The sequence below is a fragment of the Desmodus rotundus genome, chromosome 3 (genome assembly GCF_022682495.2).
Source record: "Desmodus rotundus isolate HL8 chromosome 3, HLdesRot8A.1, whole genome shotgun sequence".
In the NCBI taxonomy this organism is placed as follows: Eukaryota; Metazoa; Chordata; class Mammalia; order Chiroptera; family Phyllostomidae; genus Desmodus; species Desmodus rotundus.
The window spans coordinates 49,852,723-49,879,300 of NC_071389.1; the positions used below are offsets into that span (position 1 = coordinate 49,852,723).

General features: G+C 38.0%; 1 pseudogene; it reads right to left on the reverse strand.

Moving 5' to 3' along the window:
• Window positions 1-8,249: 8,249 nt before the first annotated feature.
• Window positions 8,250-19,872, reverse strand: LOC112309113 (S-adenosylmethionine decarboxylase proenzyme pseudogene; annotated as a pseudogene).
• Window positions 19,873-26,578: the final 6,706 nt, after the last annotated feature.

Genomic DNA, 26,578 nt, shown 5'->3' on the forward strand with positions numbered 1-26,578 from the left:
TTGTACATCCAAAGACTATGTAATTTAGTTAACCAATGTCACCCCAGTAAATTCAACCTAGTTAAAAGTTGTTCAGGTTATTTGGATGTTCATTCCAGGTCGAGAATCTTAGATCTGAGAGTACTGAATTATACAAGTCCACTATAAAGTCATTACCCACAGTAATTTAATCATATTATAAACCACTGGAATACTTCCTACATTATTAGTCATAGTCCATTTAGGAAAATGGAAACCACCTCATATCTTTCAAATCAAAGGAAATTAAGGAAGAAGTTGTACAGGTTGTAGATGGATGAGAAGGCAAATGGATAATGAGGCAACCCAGAGATCTGCCAAGCAGAAAGCCATTGGTACATCAGGGTTTGGAGTTTCAATGGGAGAACCCGAGGTCATTTGGCTGGAACTAGAGCAATGGTAAAGGTTGCCACTTAGGGGCTGGGTTATCAAGGAAAAGGCTGTCAGATTATGGAGGAGACACGACTGCTTTCAGAGACTTACTGGAAGGATAAAAAGAGAGGTAGAAATATCCTGGCTTTTACTCTGTATTCATCCTCCAATTCTGTTAATTCCTTCCATTGGATGAATTTACCAGTAAGCCAGAAGAAAAGGAAGCCCATCAAACAAAGCATGTAAAGAGGAAGGACAAGGAATGTATTAGGAGGCAAACAAGCATTTGGTCATCATACTTGTCATCAAATTTTAAGGATACTGATGAAAGCTGTCTGAGCTTGAAGGGTCCCTCTGAGGCAGCTCTGTCCCACCATGGTCTTGCTTTTGAGGGAGTAAGGTGCTCCAAAGACTCTGGATATCTAGATATAAAGGAAGAGAAGTTTATTAGTCAATCAACATTTGAGCAGGACCATAACAACTCTGAGGATAACAACCTTTATTTATATTGTTGAAGTAAATATCACAGGGTAATTGGATCAAAAAATGGCTTGTAGCTAAGGCTATGAGTAGAGCAAGAATTTTTGAAGTCTGCATATTTGAGGGACAAGTGACATAGAGTGAGAACAGGCCTAGTGGTTTAGGCTGTGGGTCTCCTAGGGTGGGGTAAGTGCGAGTAGCAAGAGGTCTAGATATCAACCCTCGATACTTATGAAATTATCTTGTACTGGAGAATTAAGAAGACTTCAAACCCCTTGTACAAGTATTAATGATTCTGATTAAAAAAAATCAGGAATGGGATTAATCTTGAGTGTGGAACTCAGGAAGTTGCTTTGGGCCAGTATTTTATAAGTGCTAGTCAAAAAGGCTCTTCAAGGCAGAACACTTCTATTTAATAGTCACTTTTTTTCTCATGTTTTTGTTTTTGTATTTGTTTCAGAAGAGTTAACTGAAGCTTGGCTTAGATCATTTCTATCACTATCAGTCAGGAAAATGTTAAATCTCATTATGCTGCTTGCAGAATCACTTGTACCTCGGCTCTTTGACAATCTTGCAGAAATAGAACTGAATCAAAACGCTAGGACGCTCCAGGGATACTGCTCCTTGAGCTCTCTTGAAAAATGCCTACCTTCTGGCTGAGAGATATTCTGCTTTGGGCAATTAATTGTGAATTCTATGGAGAAAATTAAAATACAAACTCTCCCTGTGGAAAAAATGTCTTCAAAAAGTACTTGTGACTATAGCCCTTCTCCTGCTTTTGCCCCTTCACACACATGAAGTAAAGCTATATTGAAGTGGGCCTGTGAGTGGAGGATCCAGAAGAATCACAGGTTAATTGTTTATGATTCTTTTAATACATATTAGTATAATTGCAGAAAGTAAATTACTTTTTTTGAACATGCTGATGATTCTTGCATCCTACACTAGTTCTATGATAATTCAATTTAACAAATATTTTTGAATATCTTACATATAGGAAGCATTGTGCTCAGTCTGATAGTTGAGCTAGATAAAGCTATTTTCCTTAAGTAGCCCACAATAATGGGGAGGCAAGGTAAATACATAAAAAAACCTAATAAAGTATAAAGCAAAATTTAATATCTTCTGCATGACAGCAACCCAGGGGTCTTCTACCTCAAAGTTTCAAAAGAAGCAGAAAGCACATTCAGCTGATATCACTGAGAAGTTTGCATTTGATATCTGAAGGCATGGTGGAATCTGATTGCTGTAGCTGTGGAGTAGGGGTTGCTCTAGATTTCAGGAGAAAGAGAAGTGAGAAAGTAGGGGATATGCTGGCCTCAGGGAGTAGGTCTACGTGACTGCAGTATAGAGAATACAAAAGGTTCAGATGGGCAGGACCAGAGGAAAGAAATTTGACGAGGAAGGTTTTGTATGCTGGATTGAGAAAGTTATCAACAATTCATTTGAGTGGAGAGATACTAAAGGCAAAGTAAAGGTGTGATATAATCAGGGTGACACTTCAGAAAGATGAATCGGCAGCATTTTCAAGGGTGAACTGGAGGAGGAAAATCCAGTTAGGAAGTCAGTATGAAAGTCTGGACTTGAGATCACCAGGTCCTGAACAGAGACAGCAGAAGTGGGAATGAAGAGAAGAGGGGTTGCAGAGGTTGGATCTACAGGACTAGCAGCTGGTTGTCTAGAGGAAACAACTGAGAGGAATTGAAATTAATTTTCAAGTATCAAGTTGGGTAAGAGAGTCCTGTTGCTGTTAAGATAAATGCAAGAAACTTCCTCGGAGACGCTGATGATTTCAGATTGGACACTGAGATTGAAGTGCAGATGCACTATCACATCCCTCCAAAGTCAGCACAGAGGCGAGTGGAAAGGCACCTGCCTTTTGCAGAATGGCAAGGGCTATAGCTATACATTCGGAAGTCATTTGAATTGATAGGATGGTTAACATTACCAGAAGATGACGTCCTTTTGAAAGAGTGTATGTAGAAAGAGAAGGCTGTAGAACTTTTAGGGTAAAATGCATCTGCATCTGCAGCATGCAAAGAGGAACAGGAGTCAAGAAAACATTTAGAAGGGAAGTTGCCAAGCAGGGAGAAAGAGAATAGGTACAACACAGAGTCTCAATTCAGCTCAAATCAATGCAGTGAAATAACAATTGTTTACTAGGCAGCTCCCAGAAAGACAACATGTGAGGTACTTGGAATAGCACAATAAATAAAGCAGATCTTTCCTTGCCTTCATACAGGTTATAGTCCATCAGGGGAAATAAACAATTACAGTTGCAATTATAATACAATGTGACAAATGTTCTGTTGATTATTACAGCCACATGTCATTACCTCTCTATGCTTCAATATCATTGTCTATAACATGAGAATAATAATAGTGCCTATTGGGATGATGTAAAAAGTCAATACACATAAGACACTTTGAACAGTACCAAGCACAAAGAAACTACTCAATAAATGTTGGCTTCTCCTTCTTTTATTATTTTTGTCAATATTATCTTTCCTATGATAAGGGCTATAGGTTGCTTACAAGGTGACTAGGATGCTCATGGAAGGCATCCCAATGGAATGGTGTTCAGTTAGGAATGGAAGGAAAGAGTGCATGGGAATTGCTCTAATTAGAAAAAAAATAACAGGAGAAGGCTCGAAGGTGAGAGATCCTGAGGTGTGTTCCTCAAGCCAAGAGAGGAAAACTTTGAGGAGGAAGTGTGGAACAGGATTAAATGCTCCAGAGAGTATAAGGATGGTCAGGATGAGAAAGATCTTTGGATTTATTCATTAGGAAACCACAGTGTTATGGGCTGAATTGTCTTCTCAAAATTCATACGTTGAAACCCTAACCCTCAGTATCTCAGAATGTGACTGTATTTGGAGATAGGACCTTTATAGAAGTAATTTAGTTAAAACAAGGCCATTAAGGTGGGCACTGATTCAATCTGACTGGTATCCTTCAAGAAGGAGGAGATTTGGGCGTGAAAAGGAAACACCAGGGACGTGCACACATTACAGAAGATGAGAGCCTATGCGAGGAGACAGGAGGAGACGGACATTTGCAAGCCAGGGAGAGAGGCCTCAGAAGCAGCCAAATCTGCTGAAACCTTGATATTGGACTTGTAACCTCTAGAACGGTGAGAAAAACTTCTGTTATTTAAGTTTGTGGTATTTTGTTATAGCATTCCTAGCAAACTAATACATACTTTTACATTCAAAGAGTTTAGGTAAGCCAGAATGCAATGGGTTAATAATGAGTGGGTGGCAAAGGAGTAGAAGCTATTGGAAAAGTAAGTTCCAAAAGTTCCAGCTCTTAAAAGTCAGAAATAAGACCACTTACACATTCTACTAAAGGCTCAAAAAAAAGTTTAATGATCATTTAGCAGTGTGAAATGTGCAAAGTGAAGAATTCACATTTTGTAACAGTTAACTATCTAACCTGTTTCCATGCGATCCTCCAACATGAAGTTGCTTCTCCCTCATGGAGAACTTCATACCTTCAGGTCTTGCCCGATGTTCTTGCTTTGGTTGCCCTGATTTCAATCACGTTCCTGTCCCTGGAACAGCATCCCTCACTACTCCAAAGCAGTCTACATGCTTCTCAATTCCACTCATCTTTCAAGACCTGCTCAAGTCCTTCCTTTCTTAATGCACATTTATCAGTATACTCTAATTAGAATGAATCTGTTTTTCATGACTTCCCATAGTACCTATATTCCATTGCTCCACAATAGGATGAAAATCATTAGCTTTGGACTAGGACAGGCTTCGGTTCAAATTTCAGTTCTTTCATTTGATAGCCATTCAACTTTGGGTAAATTATGTAACTTTTTTGTAATTTTATCTTATTTGCATGACGTGGTGATTTTTAGGGAGAGGGGAAGGGAGGAAGAGAGGGTGAGAAACATTGATGTGCAAGAGAAACATTGATCTGTTGCCTCTCATACTCCCCAAACCGGGGACCTGGCCCGTAACCCAGGAATCTGCCCTGACTGGGAATGGAACCGGCAACCTTTTGGTTTGCAGGCTGGTGCTCCACACCAGCCAGGGCTGCACTTTTATTTTCTCTTGCTATAGTAAATAAGTATTAGGATTGTGTTAATGTTTAAATCTGATTATATATTTGAAGTACATAGCACATAGTTGATGACCAAGAGTCTGCTCTCTTGGTTAGAAGGAAAAAAAGACCTTACCTCTAATTTAAGTAAAAATGAGTTTATTCTAAGGACACAAGGATGTCTCACAATAATCCAGGACAAACTAAACAACCAGGTGGCAGAGCCAGTGGGAACTGAGGCAGTCTGAAGCACCAGCACTTTCCCTTCTTTGGCATTCTGTCGCATGGCTTCCCTGTCCTTCTCTGCAACTACTCGGATCTCCCACTCCTAGCCGGCTTTCTGAGTCTCTATTTCCTTCTAACTATGGCTCAGATATGACCACTCCCGCTCAAACTCTAGATTAACCATCAGCCAAAGCACCCAAGTCACAGGTAATGTTTTTCTTTGTCCTTTCAGTTCAAATTCCTCAAGGGGAGGATCTGATTGGCTTAGATTCTCTTCAGCCTGTTTCCACTCATTTGTTACTCTGTTGCTTTGTAGCAAGGAACGAAGCAGATCCCCTAAGAAAGGAACTGGTGGTGGGAACTCTGGAGAGCAGGTGCCATAGAATATTTCTAGTCAAATGTTTATTACTCCTAACAATTTCTCATTGATTATCTTCTGTCACTTGTTTTTTATACTTGTTTGTCCAGAATGGTTATACCTTTTTTTGTGAACACAGGTGTTTATAATGTACACCACATAATGCATTTTACAGTGTTAATATTTATTCACCAGCATTCATCAGATATTTATTAGACACTTATATGTTAAGCACTATTACTAAGTATATGGTAATGAATCAAATAAATGCAATTTTTGAACTCATAATGTTTACATTATGAAAATTTTATTTCTATACATGATCCTACTTAGGCACAGGGAATTGGAAGAGTTATAATAATTTTACACAATCATCATCTTCAGAATGAAGCTATTCTTGGCCACCTAATTTAAAAATGCAACCACTACCGCTGTTATGCCCATTCAATTTTCTTTTCCTGGTGTATTTTTCTCCCTTGCACTGCATAATCACATCGTGCATTATATTCATGAATCTTGTCTGTTGTCTCCATTACTAGACTAAAAGCTTGACAAAAAATATTTTTATTCCTTTTCTTTGCTCTTTTTTTAGCACCCATATTTGTTTAAAACATGAAGAAATGAAGAAATAGATGAATTATTATACAGGGTGTGGCAAAAATAGCTTTACATTTGTGAGTACACAAAACAATTTATTCTTGCATTATTATTTATTAATTATTGTATTGTTTTCCATACAAACAACTTTAAACCTATTTTTTGGCCCCACTCTGTACTTACTTTTCATTAAGCACTTATTGAGTGCTAGGCACTGTTAGCTATTTTTATAGATATTGGTTTATTTACTCTTCCAAATAACTCTATGAGGGATTTATTATGGGCACCAATGTCTCATATATTGAAAAACTGAATGTAAAAGGACTGAGATTCTTGCTCAAGTTTACACAGCCAGAAGTGCAGAGTTAAATTAGGATTCAGGCCTATCTGACTCCAGAGCTCATGTTCTTCACCACTGAACTATATACACCTTGTAAATAGAGTACTGGTCTACAGAAATAAAGACAGGTCTGCACTGGTCCATGCCTCCCTATAGTATTCATTTCTTTGATGATAGTGTAGATTTAAAGTAGGTGTTTGACCGAGGAAGCAATCCAAATGGCTTGCTGTGCTAGAGCATCCCTGGCTCCAAATCATTCTCCCCTCCTGGCTGGATTCTTGGCAAGATGTCCTGAAATGCACACAGGATGTAAACGGAAGGAAAATGAGGAGATAAAGGTAAGAAGGCACCATAGAAATACCACACAGTCATTCATAGTTACCTGAATTACTATACTTATTCTTTTCAGCCTACAAGCATATCCAAAACCCTTCTATCTAAAAAAGAAGAACTCTTCACTGATGGATGATTAATTCCAACATCTCTGCTCTTCAGGAATTGACGGTGGGGTAGGGAGAGGGAGGCAAGAGCTGTGGCAGGGAAATATGCTACGGAATATAAATCACTTAGCACTTAGAGAAGGGATCACCAGGACGCTGAGGGATGCTAGATACATGGAGAAGCAAAAATAGTGAAATAGGTGAGGCAGATCACTCAGGGAATGAGAAGGTTCATCCTCTCCCTGGAAACAGAGTTGCAGATACCTTTTTCTTTCCTCTTCTCAGGTACTGCAGACAGGCCCCAGGGTTCCTTTGTAAACACTGGAATGCACTCAATCTATTTTGCTCTAGCATTTAAAGTTGTTCATTCATTCTTTATTCTTTTTTTTTTTTCCAACGAGGAGCTAATCTTATTTACTGGAGAGCGCAGAATGGCATACAGCTCCCATGTAGTTCTGCCAGTATGTTCAAATATTAATCTATGTGTCTTTCTTGCTAGTCAGCACTTAAAGTTTATTTTTGTCACTATCTTCCAAAAGAGCCAATGACAATAAAAAAAGAAGCCAAACTCCGTTGACCTTAAAAGAAAATTAAGCTCACGGCCCATGCTTCTTCCCCCTCTGCAGTATAAGACCGGTGTAAACCCACAGTGTAACAGTGGTACTGCTTTACTGGGGCAGGGTTGGCAGGGGAGACACCGTGGTGAGGAACACAATCAATTAAAAGAATACAAGTGCAGGAAGCAATAATGTTAAAATAGTAATACACAAAATGGATAACTACAATCACTTTCTTAAGAGGACTTGACTCATGGAAGAAAAACTTTAATTGCTGTTGCAGAGAACATCTGTATGAACTAGAAATTGGTTTCAATAAAATTAGTAGAGAATACTTTCTAGAAATTGGAGGTAACTCAATATAATATCCTGGCAGGAATTTAATAGAACAGTCCCAGATGGTTCGGCTGAGGCCAACACCTAGGGTGGATAAAAGCGTAGTCTGTGGGAATTTTGGATGATACCTGGAGAAATATTACACAGTGCATAAACCAAATTGAAGTCTTGTCACAAGTGTTGTAATGTTTCATATAGTAAAAGTTTTTTTTCTACATGCATTTCAATTTCACAGCAAGAGAGGCATGGGAAACCTAAACACAGAAGAGAACATTCATGCAAGATATATAACTCCTTGATATAATAATGCATTCAATTTAATACTGTTACCCTATTATTACACCTAGAGCTTTCTGCCAACTGCCAGGTGGTGGGTATGGAAAGCACAGCCCCTGGTATCAATGTCTAAGAAGCAGCTACCACCTTCTTCTATGTGTGTTTTCTTCTTGTGCTTTTTTCTTCACCTTTCTTAATCAACTCTGCTGTTGTTGGTACTTCTTAGCAAAGCTGGTAAAAACAAAGTTGTAATCATTGAACACAGCACTCTAGCAATCAAGACATGTAAAACCTCCAGTCTTCTGGGTGATGCCAGCACTGTGCGACATTTAGAACTCCGGTTTACAAACAAGGTGGTCACAAAACTTTCCTGGCTCGGAGACTTCCACACCATTCCTAATCAGGTCATTGTAGGAGGTCTGAATGCAGTTTGTTTCAAAGTTAATATAAGAAAATTCTAATTCTGGAGTGATGCGAAGAGTCTGGTAAGTTCCATCCAATTTCATACCATTCATCAAATTCCCACAAGGATGAAACATTGTGGCATCAATGACAGGACCTGGTATCAGGTCACACATTCCATTCTCCTGATGGCATCCTTTGCAGTAACACCATCTTCCACGTAAAACTGGTCCATACCCGCTGGGTGAAGGTCCCTCATCAGAATTTCCAGGATTTGACCTGGCTGACTGATCAAACGTATAAAAGTACCAACTGGGGAATCTAGAGTATGCAGATATCGACACTCTGAATTCATACATCCCATACAATATGCTGCTCCATTTGGGAAAATGGATTTAAGAAACTACTTCTTCCTGGAAATTTTCATGTGGGTGCCCTTGGTGAGAAGCTTCATGAAGTTCTTATGAGAATAAAAGAATCTTTGGACTGCATCGATCCCACTGTAATTCTCTAGCAACTTCCAACAGGAGAACCAGAGCTTTCTGCAAGAGGGTGGTGCCGCTTGTCTTCAAAGTGAGGCGGCTCTTGGAGCCAAACGCGCTACTCTCAATGAGTACCTGTTTCCTGCTTGTCAGTGTTTGTCATGCTTATGATTGAGCATTGCACGTCCTTCCAAACTATGTCCCATTTGACACTTGGGATTGTGTGTAGATTCCCAGATCTTTGACTTGCCTCAGGTTGCTGCCTGGAGAACCAAACCTCCCGTAGCTTCTCAGTGAAACTAGTGAACAACCACAGAAAATCAGCTAAATTAAATATCTTCTCCCACCATTGCTGTGGATTGTCACAGCTGTTACTGAAGTTCAGGTTCCTTTTTTAGCTATAATTTCTTCTTATTTTTAAAAAGGATTAATACATTTTTCCTGCTTGTGTGTGTGTGTGTGTGTGTGTGTGAGCAAGAGTCGAACATGAGTCTCTTCCCTGAGCACTAGTTAGTGCCACCAACCATTCTGTAGAGGGCTCAGTCTTTGTGCTTAACAGAATCCTAGAATCGTAGAGCTGAAAAAATAATTTTAAGTTATCTACCCAGGCTTTCCTTTTTAATTTAGGACATCATAGTTCTATGCAGATGTAAAATCATTGGGGGAAGAGACCTATACTATCTCTTAGGGTTTTGGTGTTCTGTTTTGTTTTTTACTATTAACCTGTAATAAATAGTTGTTGCCCTGGATTGGGTTTCTTGTAAGTATTGGTCTAAAGTGTTTGTAACAGACAAGAATATTTATCTTTTAAATGAAAAAGCAAGTCAAGTAAAAAAATCACCTTGCTTTGGGTACAATATTAAGGAAGCAGATAAACCTGCAAGTTGTGCTGCTGAGTTGGAGTCAGGGCTCTTGGGAGCTGTGGATGCCGCCACTGGGACTCGGAAGAGCCTCTTGTAATCGTCCAGGAGGGGAGACAGAGTTTGCAATATGCTAGTGAAAGCCTTAAAGCTTTTATCCAAGCATAATTGTGGGGGGAAAAACAGAGAAAAGAAACTAGAATATAGTATAGGCTTTAACATAAGCTGTAAAATGTAAAAGATTAAAGAGAGCAGTGTCTGGAAGCATAAATAAAATATGTAGAAATACTGAAATGATTTTATATCTGACAGCAGGATGCCAAAATAACACTGTGGCAATGATGATTGTGGCTGAAATTATTTTCTGATGACAGAGCAGAACAAATGAGTACAAATCACAAACATGTCAAGGTTAGTTCTTGACTAACACACTTGAAAACGAACTAATTCCAGAAATAGTAGCTTCCAGTCTTGCTGTATTTATAGCTTTCTTCCCTTTTGTCTCTTAATTCCAAATCTCAGTAGTCTTCCAGGAATAGAGCTGTACACAATAGCTAAGTATCTTCTTAGAATTTCCCAGTTCTTTTATTATTTGTGGAACTTGTAGAGATGTTCTCTAGTGGCTGCTGCAAAAATGATAGTTTGGTTGAAAGAAGTTAAAAAAAAAAAGGTGTACTCTGCTTTATGCTTCATGCTTCAGCTAAGAAGAGATGAATGGACAGTTCATGGAAAGCAATCCCAATCTTCTGCTTTCTATTTTGAATATGGGTCAAAGAAGGCACACTCTCCTGGGCCACGGTTGGGTGGAGAAAAAGCAGCACCAGATAGAGGTAATTTGAATGGGTGGAAAAATGATGTTCAGGGACGGGGGAGGTCAGCAGTCCACCCAGGAAAGTAAACCACTAGGAGTCTTAGAAGACGTAAGGGCTGGAGGTACGGCGGTTGTGCTGAGACCTGAGAGGCAGCGCTGGAGGAATCACACTGCAGACGTACCTCAGTTCCTTTTTCTCTCTCTCTCTTTATTTATCTCTGTCTCTCCATTTCCCTTTCTTTTTTGAGATTTCTATGAAATTTTATCAGAAAATTGTTAGAGCAGCTTGTTTCTCTAAGGAAACAAGTTTCTCAATGTATAGTGTTTATGTCAGTAGAAAAATCGAAACACTGGCTGTTGATTCAGATGGTATTAAATTAAAAATCTGCTTTTTGTTTCACTCTGTACGATAGTAAAGAAGAATGAAAATTTTCAAGCACATCAAAAATGGACAGCCGGCAGACACACAATTATATAATCGTATTTGAAGTACATATTCATTTATCCAATCAACAGATATTTGTTGAATATCTAATATGTGATGAGAAATTATGTGTTTCCCCCAAACCCAGGCCCTTCACAGAAGCACTTTGATATTTATATATATTATTTGCACATGGTAGCTTGCTGTGACATCTTTTTAAGAACATAAATGTGTGTAATATTTAGCCCATGATGAACAACTGCTTGAATTAGGCCCTGTTATAAAACTGACATGACAGGTTGGTTATATTTGGGGCAATTCTCTTACAGAGCACATTTGTTTTTCAGATTAAATTTTGCTAGCAGTTTCCTATTTCCTCACAACTAACCATGCATGCTTCTTGCTGGCAACTGCGGGAGGTTAAATTAAGACAAAGTTTCAGGAAATTTTGGGCTTATTGAATGACTTATTGTCTTTATATCTTGAATATTTTGTTGATGCTTATGTTCTTCTTTTCATAATTTTCTATATAAGCTACTTGAATGCTGAAGACAGTTTCCTCTATCATAAAGAATGCAGGGAACTGGATTGATCTCAGAGACTTAGGAGTGATTATGTGAAGGAAAAAGGACAAAAAGTCTATCATTTAAAGGCAACTGAGCCAGAAACCACGCAGCGTGAGTTCTAATCCAAACTCTGGGGCCAAGTTAGGGGGTGGAGGGACTGAGCAAAAAGGAAAAAGGACTCATGGACATGGACAACAGTGTGGTGATTGCTTGGGAAGGGGAATATAAGGGGACTAAATGGTAATGGAAAAAATACAATAAAATATTTAAAAAATAAAACAAAAACTGAATATGATACAGATTTAAGGTTTTATTTATTTATTTATTTATTTATTTATTTATCACTTTTTGTCCTTGTGCAAACCACTTAACTTCTCTGGGCCTTCATTTTCTCATTTGTGTAATAGGAGTAATCAGTTATTTACCATCTTTCCAGATTGTTTTGAGAATTAAAATATATATCTAAATTTTGAAAAAAATTTAAGTTATAAAACTAGCTAAAAATCTATGGTAGATACTATTATTTATTCAATAGCAGTTTTTTCCTCATGCTACATATGTATTAAATCCAATTTTATCCTTTGGGGCCATAGGTTTCAAGGATGCCTGGGTCTTTTCTCAGCCTAGGGAATGAATCTTAATTGTCCTAAAGCATTGGTTTCATTCTGCTTGTCTGTGATAGATTTAAGAATAATCAAGTGAATCACTTCTGTCCAGTAAACTTAGAGGAAAGTCTGTCTGAGGAACTTTTGAAAAAAGGGGGAGGGCAGAAGTCAGGGCCATTCCATTCTTCTGCCTGTGGAGGTTGTACTGTGAGATGCGGTGCCCAGAGCTGCTGAAGTCCTCTTGTAACCAAGAGGGTATGTGCTCATGGACAAAAATCAGTGTTTGGATGATGCTAGATCCCTGATATCGATAAGCTGCTGAATTAAACAACTCAGGAGCTTCTTTACCGCTGAACTTCCTGTTAATAGAATTTCTTATTGTTTAAGACACTGACTTGGGTGTTTTAATTTTATTTTTTATTGATTTATTGGGGTGACATTGGTTCACAAAACTTTAAAGATTTCAGGTGTACAAGACAAAAAAAAATCTGTACACTGTATTGTGCACCCATCATCCCAAACAAAGCCTTTCCCTCCCCATTCCCCCCACCTTTGCCCACCTCCACCTACCACCCACCCTGCTGTCTGTGTCTATGTGATATACACATATAGATGAATATATGTATGTATACACATCTTGCTTGATCCCTTTTCCTTCTTTCATCCAGCCCCCTTCCTCTCCCCTCTGACAGCTGTCAGTCTGTTCTCTGTGTCTATGAGTCTGTTTCTATTTTGTTTGTTAGTTTATTTTGTTCATTAGATTCCACATACGAATGAAATCATATGGTCCTTGTCTTTCTCTGACTGGCTTACTTCATTTAGCATAATATTCTCCAGGTCCATCCATGCTGTTGCAAAAAGTAAGATTTCCCTTTTTTTTTTAGTGGCTGAGTAGTAGCATATTCCATTGTGTAAATGTACCACAGCTTTTTTATCCACACATGCATTGATGGGCGCTTGGGCTGTTTCCAGATCTCGGCTATGATAAACAATGTTGCAGTAAATGTAGGGATGCGTGTATTCTTCTGGATTAGTGTTTGGTGTTTCTTCAGATATATTCCCAGAAATGGGATCACTGGCTTGTGTGTGTTTTTTTAATGGTAGCTGGAATCATTCTAGTTGATAAATAATTACTAATTCAAAGTGCTTCCTCAGTTTCAAAAGCCACATTTACTAATTCCTCAAAGCCTATTTTGTTGAACCAAAGTGAAAGTTTAAATTATTATTCAACAAAATAATTCAGGAGTCCAAGTCTTCTTTTAGCAATAAGAGTTTAAATGGGGAAAAAGAAACAATTCTATTTTTGCTTTTCTTTTGACTGTGTAGATAAATTAAGAATGTTATAAAGAAGAAATGCAGAAGTGAGAACAAAGCACACTTTTTTGCAAAGTTGTTACTATTATGACACCATCACAGTGTGAGGAAAGAAAACCTCAAAGCCATTAAATACACATGAACTATTTTGAATAGTGATGAGCTGATGGTGACTGAATAGGTTTTCTTCTAAAAGTTCAGAATTTCCCAATATAAACAGTTTAACTTCATTGCATTCTAATCTCTTGAGAAGAGTGTCTGAATTTATGAGATGTAATCTGGCAAACAATTTAAACTCTTAAGTTTAAGTTTTGGTTTCAGAAAGATCTTTGTTTGGCCTGGTTGGTGTGGCTCAGTGGATTGAGCACCGGCCTCTATGCTGAAAGGTCACTGGTTCAATACCTAGTTGGGGCACATGCCTGGGTTGCAGGCCAGGTCCCCGGTTGGGGGCATGCAAGAGGCAAGTGAGAGGCAAGCTACCGATGTTTCTCTCACACCTCGATGTTTCTCACCCTCTCCTTCTCCCTTCTTCCCCCTTTCTGTAAAAATAAATAAATAAAATCTTTTAAAAAAAGACCTTTGCTTTGGATGTCATTGTAAAATTCTTGGAATCTGAAAATACGATCTGAAAATATGAAAGAAAGTAACTATCCACTCATAAATTAACAGGGCTTTTATGGACAATGGATCTGACCTAATAACCAAAGCTGTTCTGGAGGTTAGTCAGCATTTTAATATTAGTTTAATAAAAGCTAACAATTCCTGAAAGGCATGATGTTTGATTTCATAGTATAATATTTTTCATAATTTCAACTAGAAGGCTCAAATGATATGAACCACTTTCCCAATATTGCACACTAGTATTTAAAAGATAATGTGTGCCGACATTGATAATTCTAAAATCTGCAAGTTCCTTCTGGATCAGAAAATCTGAGAGACTGAGCAAAATGGTTAAAAGAATGGTCTTTGAAATCATGAAATTTTTGATTCAAATGCCTACTCTGTCATTTACTATGTCACCCTGAGCAAACTCACGCACCATTCCCTACACCTTAGTTTTGTAGCCATAAAATGGAAGCAAAGGAGGAGTGTATAAAACATCCACCGCATAGGGTTTGGAAGAAAATGAAATGATTAGGTAAGGTACTTGGCATGGTGGCTAGCTCATTGGACGTGCCAAAGAAATGTGAGTTATTATAGACCAAAAATACCAATTCCTGTTTGTTTATGTAAAACATTAAATTTTTGGAATGATTTGTGTCATGCACCTCAATGAATTTTTGAGACAAATGGGAGGAAAATAGGATATATTGATATCACCATTTTATAAAAGATGGCAAAAAGGGGATTGTCAATGAGACTGAGATCATTCTAGGTTCATTTTTGTTCAATATTTGTTTAACAAATATTTATTTGGCCCACTCTGGGCCAAATTCTGAGAAAGACCCCACAAGATATGTTTTAATGAAAGAACCCAATCAAGAACTGTCCCTCTGTACATCTGTTATTTTTGCTACCTAGCTTCCAGGTTCTACCCCTCCTTTTGGTAATTAACAATTTCTTTCCTGAGTAACCTATCTCTTCCCCATTGTTTGCAAACTGGTGGTGCCAAAGGACATGGCATAGCTCAAGGCAATCTGTCTCACCTGCCTTGGTTTCAGAAACTTGTGGGGGAGGATGCGGGCTAAAAATAATTGCAGCTTATTAACTAGCTCATGTAAAGGTACTCAGAGCTGCTCTAACTTCTATTGTGACTATGTGATGCTACTAGGTAGACAGCATTCCATAATGGGTTTTCTTTTTGCTTAGGTTAACTAATGTCAGATTATATTGCTTTCGTCCAGAGAAACTTAACTGATAGAACGTTTGAAAGTGTGACAGTTCATTCCTAGAAGTCTTGGAATCCATATCCTAGGACAATATTGTTATAATATAGATAATGTGGCAGACCAAAGGTTGTTCTATGTTAGTGTTACTTTGTACCTAGGAGGAGAGAAAGTATTAATGTATTTATGTTCCTTTTACAGCTGAAGCAAAACAAAGTAATGGCAATATTTTCCTTAGGCTAATCCACTCCCCTGGTCCTTTATTCCCATTCCTGCTCCATTTCTCTTTTCTATTCTATAACCATCCAAGCTCCACCTCATGTCTTTCCCTTATATATTAGTCAGCTGTTGCTGCATAACAAACTTCAAAATTTGGTGGCTTCATACCAAAAAATATTTATCTTTTTTCAGTCAAGGGTCTGTTGGTGAGCTGGGCTTGGCTTCAATCTACATGTTGGGTCCAGATCTGCTTTATGTGTTTCCCTGTTCTTCTTGGACAGAGTATGTTACTCTCCTGGTAGATGACAGAAATTCAAATTTCAGGCTAGAATCCTGAAAGCTAGCCTAAAACTTCTTATGTTACACCTGCAACCATCCACTGGCTAAAGTAATTCACATGGCCAATGCCAGTGTCAATGGAGGTGGGGGACAGACTGTTATTTGGTGGGTGATATGGTAAAGTCATGTATGATTCTATAACAAGGTGGGAGGCTATAATCTAGCCTATCACATCTCTACCTGTTCTCCTAGAGCTCTGGAGCACATTCTCTCTGAAGGCATTATCTCATGGCTTCAGAATCTTAGGTGAGTTAAGTAAGGTAGAGCAGAAGAAAAGTGGAATCCTAGATAATACAAACCTATTTAATCTGTCTTAGGCCTTGTAAATAAAGTACCATGTTAGTTGATATTTTAGTTTTAAAGATTTTATTTATTTATTTTTAGAGAGAGGGGAAGGGAGGGAGAAAGAGAGGGAGAGGAATATCACTGAGTGGTTGCCTCTCTCACACCCCAACTGGGGACCTGGCCTGCAGCCCAGCCATGTGCCCTGACTGGGAATTGAACCAGTGATCCTTTGATTCACAGGCCAGCACTCAATCCTCTGAGCCACACCAGCCAGGGCTAGTTGAAATTTTTTTAATTCTTATAAAATCCCAGTGAGTTTTATATGTAACAAATCTGAAATTTAGAAAAGTTAAATTTTCACAAATGTGTAAAAAGATTAAATGCTCTATAGCCATGGCTGCACATAGTCAACAGAACTGGTTTTAAACCAGTGGGTATACTTTTATAAGCCAACCAATCGGGGCCAGCCTTTTTCTTCTGAAAGTCAGCCAATCAAGACTTACTCCAATAAACACATTTCTGAGTTTCAACCAATCAACAACAGTCTTATCTCCCAGTAATCAGGCTTCTACATGCCTCTAGAAATCTCCAAGAACTACATGCTTTCCTCAAATCCTATGGAAGATCAGCAGAGCCTGACCAGTATCACCCTTTCTTGACATAATCAGTGATACATTTACCTTTGTCTTTTATTTCACATAATGAGTAATGGTCTCATTGGCTTTTGACCGTTCTACCAAATGGTAGAATGAAGCAACAAACAAATTCCATCTGATTTCAGAGCCTAAACTCTTACCCAGCACACTGTCCTGCCTTTCTTCCTTTCACAATAGTTATTGTCCAGGTACTCTTCTCGTAAGAGTTTAGCCTCTGGGAAAATTCAACTCTTGGATTGTTATTTAACTTTGCATATCTTATCTATTCAGCTAACTTGTCAGATCAGTTGAGTCTTAACACAATTTCACATCCCCAGTGGTGACTAATTTATCCATTATTCATTTATTAATTTAAAAGTTATTCACAGAAGTACTTAATATTGCCAGGCACCATAATAGTGATGAAATTAAGAAGTTTTAGCTCTCAAGGGCTGGAAGCTTAACGACAATGTGAAGTGTGCCACCATGTGTCCAGGGGGCAGTGGGACCTGAGGGGAAAGAGTGCCTACACTTGCCTTCACCATGGTGGGCGCTCAATGGTAAACTGCCGAAAGGCATACTTGTGGATGAGGTTTTTGGACCGGTCATTTTGGAGCAGAGGAAAAAGTCCTCAAATAAGCTAAAACTCTTCAAATGTCAAACCCTGAATCAGGAAGTGCATTAACCCAAAACTGAGTTTTGTGGGAAGAAGCCCCATTATAAATACGTAGTTTCTATTTCTATTGTTATAAAAGTTTAGTTTTTATTTTTTTAATCAAGTGCAGTTCTGCTTTTTAATACAGAATATTCACTATTTAGATAAATGATGGAAAAGATTGATAAAATATAGAAAAAATACTTTCACCATGTTTAGTGAAACAGGAGCTGGTTTAATAAGGAGGCCAAATTTATAGTGATCCCCAATTTACACATATACTTTCTTTTTATTTTTGGTTCAAACTTCTTTTCTGTATTATGTCCCACTCCTTTTCCTTGGTCCATTATAAAATTTAAAATATTGATGTAATTGCTGAAATGAAAGGGTTTTTTCCACATACAAAAAAATCTCTAGTTTATACAGAAAATATCTCCTCCAGACACAGAAGCAATGTTTACATTTAGGCTTGATTAATGAGTGGACACTGGCTTGGATTTCAGTACTTTTTTGCCTTTCCCAAACAACCATGACTTTTTCAGATAAATTTCCTGGTTGAGCCAAGAACTCAGGGCCAGTGGAGGACGGTCAGGACTGCTGCAGGGAGAAACGGATTCTCTTGTGCCTGCTAGTGCTTCCTTGATTTGCTGTGGGTGATGTGTGATATCGACTGACTTACAATGATCTGTGACCTTGGTTAACCAAAAAGACAGTAAGTGCATTTCAAAAGGTTTAAAACATCATTTGAAACGTGAGTTCCAATTGCAATTACTGCTGCCTTTTAATTCCTTTCTTCCTTAAGGAACCCTTGTGATTTCATAACCCATTCTCACCCCTCTCCCCACACCAACAACTTTTGGAGTTTCTAAGTAGACATTCACTTTTATGTTGTGAATGTATTTTTATTTCCTTTATCTAGGATGTGACTATTTATAGATCCAACACCAGAAGCTAACTGACCACTGGGATCAGATAAAATTACTCTTACACTATTAAAAAGAACACACTGGCTATAATCCTTGCCCTAATGGAGTTTACACTAGTGGGGAAAAGGCAAAGAACAAATAAACCAATACAATTTATACTATGCCAGATGGTGATAATAGCTATAGAAAGAACAGCAGAGAGGGGTGATAAGAAGAGGAGCGAGTGATGCTATTTCAATAAAGTCCTTCTTAAGCAAGGACTTAAGGAGAATTCTGGATGGAGTAATAGCAAATGGAGAGCCCAGATGGGCTTGTCCTCTTCGAGGAATAGCAAGAAGGCCAGTGTGCTGAGAGCAGTAGTCAAAAAAGCCAAGCCATAGGATGAGGATCAAGAGAAGCCAGATGACCTCTGATGTCTGACCTACCAGTTGATACCGTTACAGCAATCTCAGTGCCTCTTTTGAAGAAGTCCATTAACCCAAGCACTGTCCCATCCATCCATCCATCCATCCGCCCACCCATCTTTCACAGTACCTTTCTCTCTACCAAGGAAGTAATATGATAGTAAGGGAGAAGAAGGAAAGTAAAGGGAAGAAAAACATTTTAAAAGACATATAAAGGAGGAAGAAAGAAAGAAGAACAGAATGATGAAATGGGAGAAATGCTGAACATGGACTCAGAGTGTACTTTCCTTTTCAGACCCATCACTCCCTGGCTATATGACCAGAGGTGTATTTATTGAGGTAACATTGGTTAATAACATTATATGAATTTCAGGTGTGCAACAGTATAATGATATTTGTTTATTGCATGCTCACCACCAAAAGTCTAGTTTCCTTCCATTACCATATGTTGATGCCCTTTACCCAATTCACCTCTCCACCACCCCCTTTTCCTCCAGTAACCATCATTCTGTAGCCTATGAGTTTTTTTATGTTAGTTTGTTTGTTTTATGTTAGTTTATTTGTCCATAGATGGATGAATGGATAAAGAAAATGTGATATAGCTGTAATGAAATACTACTCATAAAAAAACATGAAATATAGTCATTTGTGACAACATGATGGATCTTGAGGATATTATGCTAAGTCAAATAACTCAGAAAAGGACAAAAATCTTATCATTTCACTCACATGTGGAATATAAAAAAACTAAACAACCAAGCAAAATGAAAACTCATGATACATCTTGCTTCATGGTTCTGTGCATTGTTTTCTTTTATCTTATGATAATCCTGTACATGAAATGACCACAGTCTTTGTTCTTGTTCATGTTTAAGTGAGATGGGGTTTTTAAAAATCTCAGAAGAGGAACGTTGGTCAGTAGTTTTTCTAACTTCACAGTTGTAGAACTTCCTCTTAGTAAGATGAAGTATTCAAATATATGATCTACTATCTGTGATCTACCTTCTCTGTTCTCCTCGTTTAATTTTATCTGGATCTTTTCTTTCACTTGATCCTATTGTCTCCATCCTGCTCGGTTTACCTCCTACTCCCAGAAGATTCTCCTGGAGGCTGATCTTTGTCTTAGAAGGGAGCTTTAGTTGTTTTATTTCCCATTTTCCTAAGGCACTAACTGCCCTGCATAGTCTGAACTTCTGCCGTCACTTAGCACTCACCACTCACAACTGAGAGCCCATGAAGCCAGGACCTATTTGGGTGTTGTTCTAAACATGGCCCACTGAGCTTTCCAGAAAGGACTCTTTTATTTTGGGTCCTTGGGCAATTCAGTATCGAGTCCTGCAGTTCTCCCAGCTGTCAGAAATCCCTTGTCTACTCTCCGCTTCCTCCCACACAGTTGCCAGTACTAGGGGAGGCTTGCTATAGCCAGCTTAACCTCAATACCCCAAATTTTAGGGTTTATAGTGGTACTTTTTGTTTAGTTTTGATGTAGATTTTGGCTGAATGTTTTGTTATTCTAGTTTCCTTTCTGTTTTTTTTTTTTCCCCCAGTGGATTTGGAAAGTCAAAGACTATGCTGTATACCTACAATCTTCCTTTGAACTCCTCCCCACCCCAATTTCCTTGTAGTAGTTTCAAAGGTTGGCCTTTCTGTATATAGTTACTCACTCCGCCTGACTTTTATTTTGCTGTAGGATATCAGGTAAAGATTTAAGTTCTTCCTTTCATTTATATAATTTCCCCCCACATATATGCATCTTTCCTTCCTCTGAGTTGTAGACCAAATCCCTCACAATTTTCATAAAACCTTGGTTCTCTTGTGTGGTCTATATTCTATAGTTCTAATCTTATACCAAGATTACTCTGTTTTAATTGCCACAGTAGTTACATTTCTTGATATTTGGTATTGTAAGTCTTCCCCACACCTTTTCCCCGCTCTTTTTTTATTGTTCTTTTTCAAATTTGCCTTGTCTATTCTTTTCTTCTCATCATATAAATGTTATTATCAGCTTGATAATTCTACTAAAACTATTTTTGGACTTAGAAAGACCTAACTTTTTAAAACATATGAATTCTTCTTACCTAGGCATATAGTACATTGCCATTTATTCATGGATCTTATGTATATTAAACTGGATTACAATAGCTCTCTGAACTCTCTTGTTAGTTTTCACAGGTTCACTGTAGAGCCTCTTATATGCTCTTTGCAGATAATGTCATCTTCAAAGAATAATTTGTTTCTTTGCTTTCCAAAACTTATATATATATTTTTTTGTTTCATTCTTGCTACAGCTTCCATTTCAAAGTTTAGTAGTGGTAGTGTGAAGAGCATTCTTATCTTGCAACTATTACTAACTTTTATGTAAAGTAGGACACTTATTCTATATTTTTGGAAATATTTTTTATCAGGTTAACAATACTTTTCCCTAGATTCCTGAGACGTTTATTTTGGGTGAGTATTGAATTTTATTGAAGGCCCTTCTTAAACATTTTAGCATTTTGTACCATGTATTTCATTTTATTTTATCCTGTTAATGTGATAAGTATATTAAGAGTCTTTCCCCACAAGCATTACTGGGTTTAATCTGCCTTGCTTGTGATATGTATTATGGTTTAAATGCCATATTATATGAACTCAGAAATAATTCTTTTCGCAATTGATTCCTTTCTTTCACAAACGTTCTCAAACAGGTGTGGAATGAAGTACTTATCTTATTGGAGGAATAGGTGGTCTGGAAGGAAAGGTGAGAAAAAAACGGAATATTAGTAAGCAACTCCACTTTGGGAATCAGGGAAGTGGAAGGCGGGTCCCTGCGTGTCAGTACTCTCCTAGCCTGGCCTTCCCAGGTTACTGCTGCTGTGCTAGGGGTCAGTTCACAACTAACCACCACGAGTACAGAATTTGGAAGAGTGGTAGGCTCCTGCCTCAGAGCCCGCCCCTTCTGAGCACCCAGAGAAAAACCCCACTGTCCACTGCCAGACCAATCCAAGGCTACATCTGGAGTTCCTTCTCTCATTTAAAAATACCTTCTTATGTGAGAATAAATTCAAAATGGATCAAAGAATTAAATGTTAGGCCAGAAACCATAAAAATCCTAGAAGAAAACATCGGCCACCTGGCCATGTGGTTTCAAGGGCCTTTGGTCTGCAAGCAGTCTGGCCACCAACAAGGTGAGCAAGGGGAAGGAGAAGGCACGTGTTTCTCCCTTCCCTCCATTTAGATCTCTTGGCACAACATTTCAGACGCTCTAGAACAGTCAAGTTCTCCATCCACTTCCATTCTTTTCCCAGGTTAGACTGGCAGGTAGCACCTCCCCTTCCTGCCATGTTCTGGAAAGGAATAGGAGGGCTTTTCCCTTCATCAGTCGCATAGCCAGCCTCACACAGACTGCATGCAAGGCCTCCTCCTATGGTGACTCTGCCTGGGGATAGGGAAATCTGTTGTTATGCCCCAGGGGGACATGGAGGCTGTTCCTGAGCTACCTCGGGGGTTTCCTGTGACCCATCCCTCACTATTGACAGCACTCTGGTCTCACGACCAGGAATCAAACTGGCAACTTTTTCATTTGTGGAATGACACCCAACCAAATGAGCCACACTGGCTAGGTCTGCACACACAGTTGTTCTAAGAGAGGTTCTCTGAACCAGTGGCCTGAAATTTAAATCGACTAAGTCTCAATTTGGAGTTTTGCAGAAGTGGAAATGTTGGCTTAATGTTAGGATATTCCCAAGCTAAGGCTAGAAAATTTAAGCTACATCCTCAAAGGAGACAATAGTGAAGTGCTAGATCTTTGTTTAAAAATCTTTTTAAAATTAAATTTATTGGGCTGACATTGGCTAGTAAGATTTTATAGGTCTAAATAGAAATGTACATTTCTGTTTAAATGTTTTCATCTAGTCAATAGGACTGAATGTCAAAAGAAACTGAATTAGGGTAGTGCCTTTCTTCATGAGGCTATTGTTTCAAATTTATTTAAAGAGTAACCATTAAAATAAGGGCAGGTGGATAAACAGGTTGTATTAGTCAGAATTCTCCAGAGAAAGACAAGCAACAGGATATGTGTATACAGAGGAGGCTGGAAGAGGGATGGAAGAAGAAAGAGAAAGAGAAAGAGAAAGAGAGAATGAATGAGGGAGAGAGAGTGAATTTATAATGAGGAAGAATCGCCTCACATGGTTACAGAGGCAAGAAATCCCATGACCTGTCACCTACTACCTGGAGACCTAACAAAGCTGGTATTGTAATTCTGGTCTAAGTTTAAGGAGTGAGAACCAAGGGAGCTGATGGTGCAAATCCCAGCCCAAGAGCAGGAAAAGATGAGATGAGATGTCTCAGTTCAAGCAGGCTGGCAAAAGGAAAAAGGGAGGAATTCTTTTCTCTCCCCCTTTTGTTGTATTCAGGCTCTCAAGGGATTGAATGATGTCTACCAGCACTGGTGAAGGCAATGCACTGAGTCCACCAATTCAATTGTCGATCTCATCCAGAAACACCCTCACACACACACACCCAGAAATAATGTTTAATGTGGACACTCTGGGGTGCCCTCAAATTGGCGTAAAATTTAACTGTCCTAGAGGCTCTTGGGTAAGTAGCTATAATTTTTGGTTTTCTAATTCTGTTTAACTGGGTGCATTAGGAGATATTTGGAAATGCATCAGAATGGATAAGAACATGCACTTTTAGGATTACAAATCCTTGGACTGGAATTCTAGCTGTATCTTGGGCAAATTACACTACTTCTATAAAACTGATTTTGTTCACATTAAAGTGAAAGTCTTTATTCCATGAGGTTATTGAAATGATTAATTACAGTGCCTGATGCAAGGAAAGTGAATAGATAAACATTAACTCTCCTATTACAGAATATTATTCAAACCTTTAGGTTAGCATTTAATGATTACAAGCTACTTCTTTTAGTTTTACCTTTGTTCAACTATTTTTTCTATGCATTTTTTACTCCAGAAAAACCTACTAAAATTGTCTCTGTTCTCTGAGCAAATCTTTTTCTACTTTTCACACTGATTTTACTTACATGAAGCCTTTTTGTCTACTTAACTGGATTGATCTCTCTAAATTTAAAAACACCCTGATTGCTAAAGTATTTACATTCCTTGCTAAAACACGGTACAAAGACCGTTACATCTTGGCGCCTGCTTAGTATTAGGACTATTTTTCCTTCTCCTGTCATTGCCGAATGCAAGACTTATTTTCTTTTTACTTTACTAAATATTTTTCCCCAAGACTAGTTTAATCATTTTAAAAATTATGATTCTCTAAATTGAAGAAATACACATTGTTATATAAAATTAGCTTTGCCTGCAGAGTTTATGAAATAAGGATAATGGCCTCTTCAATTTCAATTATAACCAGGAGATATGGATGAGAGGAGTAAAATTCCTCAGTGAAAATGAAAATGAATCTTCAATGACATTCATAGAATCAAATCCCCTAGTGACACTGTGGTCAGCAGTTAGGCAGACGTGAGCAGAGCAAGGATGATGGGCCAGGCACAGAAGGTCACCAGGGCTGAGAGCACCAGGTACCAACCAACCGGCAAAACTGGGAAAACAAGGACCTCGCCCCCAGGGTGACTTTTCCTCCCCTAGCACATTGTCGGTCGTGCAGTTTAGAACCCCCTGACCTTTCATATGCCCGGTCATGTGGTTGGGACATTCCCCTGACCTTTCTTCCCCTGGCGTGTTGCACTTACGCGGTTTTACATGCCTTTAGAGGAGGAACAAGGGCCAGAGAATAGCCTCATATGATTCCCATACAAGCCCTGGCACAACAAGGCCGTAAACAGTAAGCCCTAGAGATAACATCCAGGTCTCAATTGTGTTTCAGCTCCAGGCCCAGAAATGCGGCAGAACCTGAAAGCAAAACCAGGCGAAGCCATGGCTGACAGCTGTGGAGACTAATGAACCCCAAAGGACACAAATCCCACCCTTACAGTCCACCCCGCCCACATGCCAGTGCCTTTCCTCACCCCTTCCCCCAGGCACATTTTTCTTGATGATCTCTTCTTTCCTGACCCCATTTCTTTTATGACTCACTTCCTTCTCTGTGGCTTTCTAAATAAACTTTTTCTTATGGTTTGGGTCTTATGGGCAGTCAGAAAATGTAAAAAATTTTCTTCATCTTTTATAAGAACCAAAGTTTGGTTACATTAACTTTCTTTACTGTTTTTATCTTTAATTTTACTTATTTCTATTCTTTATTATTAATTTTCTTCTGCTTGACTTAGGTTTATTTTTACTCTTCTTTTTCTGGTTTCTTAGATGAAAGCATATATTATTGAATTCAGACTCTTATTTTTAATATAAAAATATAATGCTATACACTTCTACCAAGAACTGCTTTAGTTAAAACCCACAACTATAATTATTGATTTTTAAAATTTTTGTTCATTTCAAAATATTCTTTAGTTTCCTTTGTGACTTCTTCCATAATGTGTGGCTTATTTAGATGAATGTTATTCAATTTCCAAGTATTTGGGAGATTTCCTGATATCTTCCAGTTAGTGATTTCTAGTTTATTTCTGTTATAATCAAAAATATATTTTGTAAGATTTACATTCTTCTAAATTTGTTGAGATTTTATTTATTCCCCCAATATGGTCTACCATGGTGAATATTCTATGTGTATTTGAAAAGAATGTTATTCTGCTGCTTTTGGGTGGTAAATTCTATAAAGGCTAGTTAGGTCTACTTAATTTTTAGTGTTATCAGATGTTCCATATCCTTTCTGATTTTTTTCATCTTCCTAGTTTATCAGTTATTTAAAGAAGATTACTGACGTTTCTAGCTATAAACATCGATTTCTCTATTTCTTCTATCATTCTATTAGCATTTGAGTCACATAGTTTAAAACTCTATTATTGGGTGCATAAATATAGAATTAATGACTTCTTGGTGACCTAAGCACTTCATCATTATGTCAAACTTCTCTTTATCCATAGTAATATTCTTTGTTCTGGTTTGTACATTGATATTAATATAGTTACTCTAGCTTTCTATTGATTAGTGTGTGCATGCTATTTATTTAATATGTTTTAACTTGTAATCTAAGTATTTAGGTTCCTTTATAGACAGCAGGTTTATTTTTTATACAATCATGCAATGTTTGGTTTTAATTTTAGGGTCGAGAATATATGTATAACAAGTATTGTTATGGTGTCATTAGTATCTACCCTACTGCTAGATTTTCATCTATTTTTGTTTTTTTCTTCTGTTTTGGCTTACATCTGAATCCCATGTTTTTAAAGATTATTTAAAAATTTTATTTAATATTGGCTTATTTACCTTCTTATTTTAATTTATTGTAATGGTTACTTTTAGGTTTATTATATAGGGGTGTGCAAAATAGGTTTACAATTGTTTGTAAGGAAAATACTACAATAATAAATAAATAATAATACGAGAATAAACCGTGCTATGGACTCACAACCACCCCTGTGTATACAAGGTCTGTCCAGAAAAAGGTCCAGCCATTGTTAATATAATGAGAACAGTTTGCATGACATTGATGTAACCTGACAGCCAAGGAGAGTGGACTGGTATGCACATGTGTGAACAATGATGACTTCACTGTACCAGTCAGTGGGGGTGGTAGATGCCATTGAGTGAGCATGTGTACTGTGTGGCTGTTGCATTCAAAATGGCTGACTAGAGCAGTACATCTGTATCCAATTTTGCATTAAGTTTGAATATTCCTCCACAGAAACTATTCAGATGATTCAGAAGGCTGCAGCTATTGACAACTGGTGATTGGCAGCTT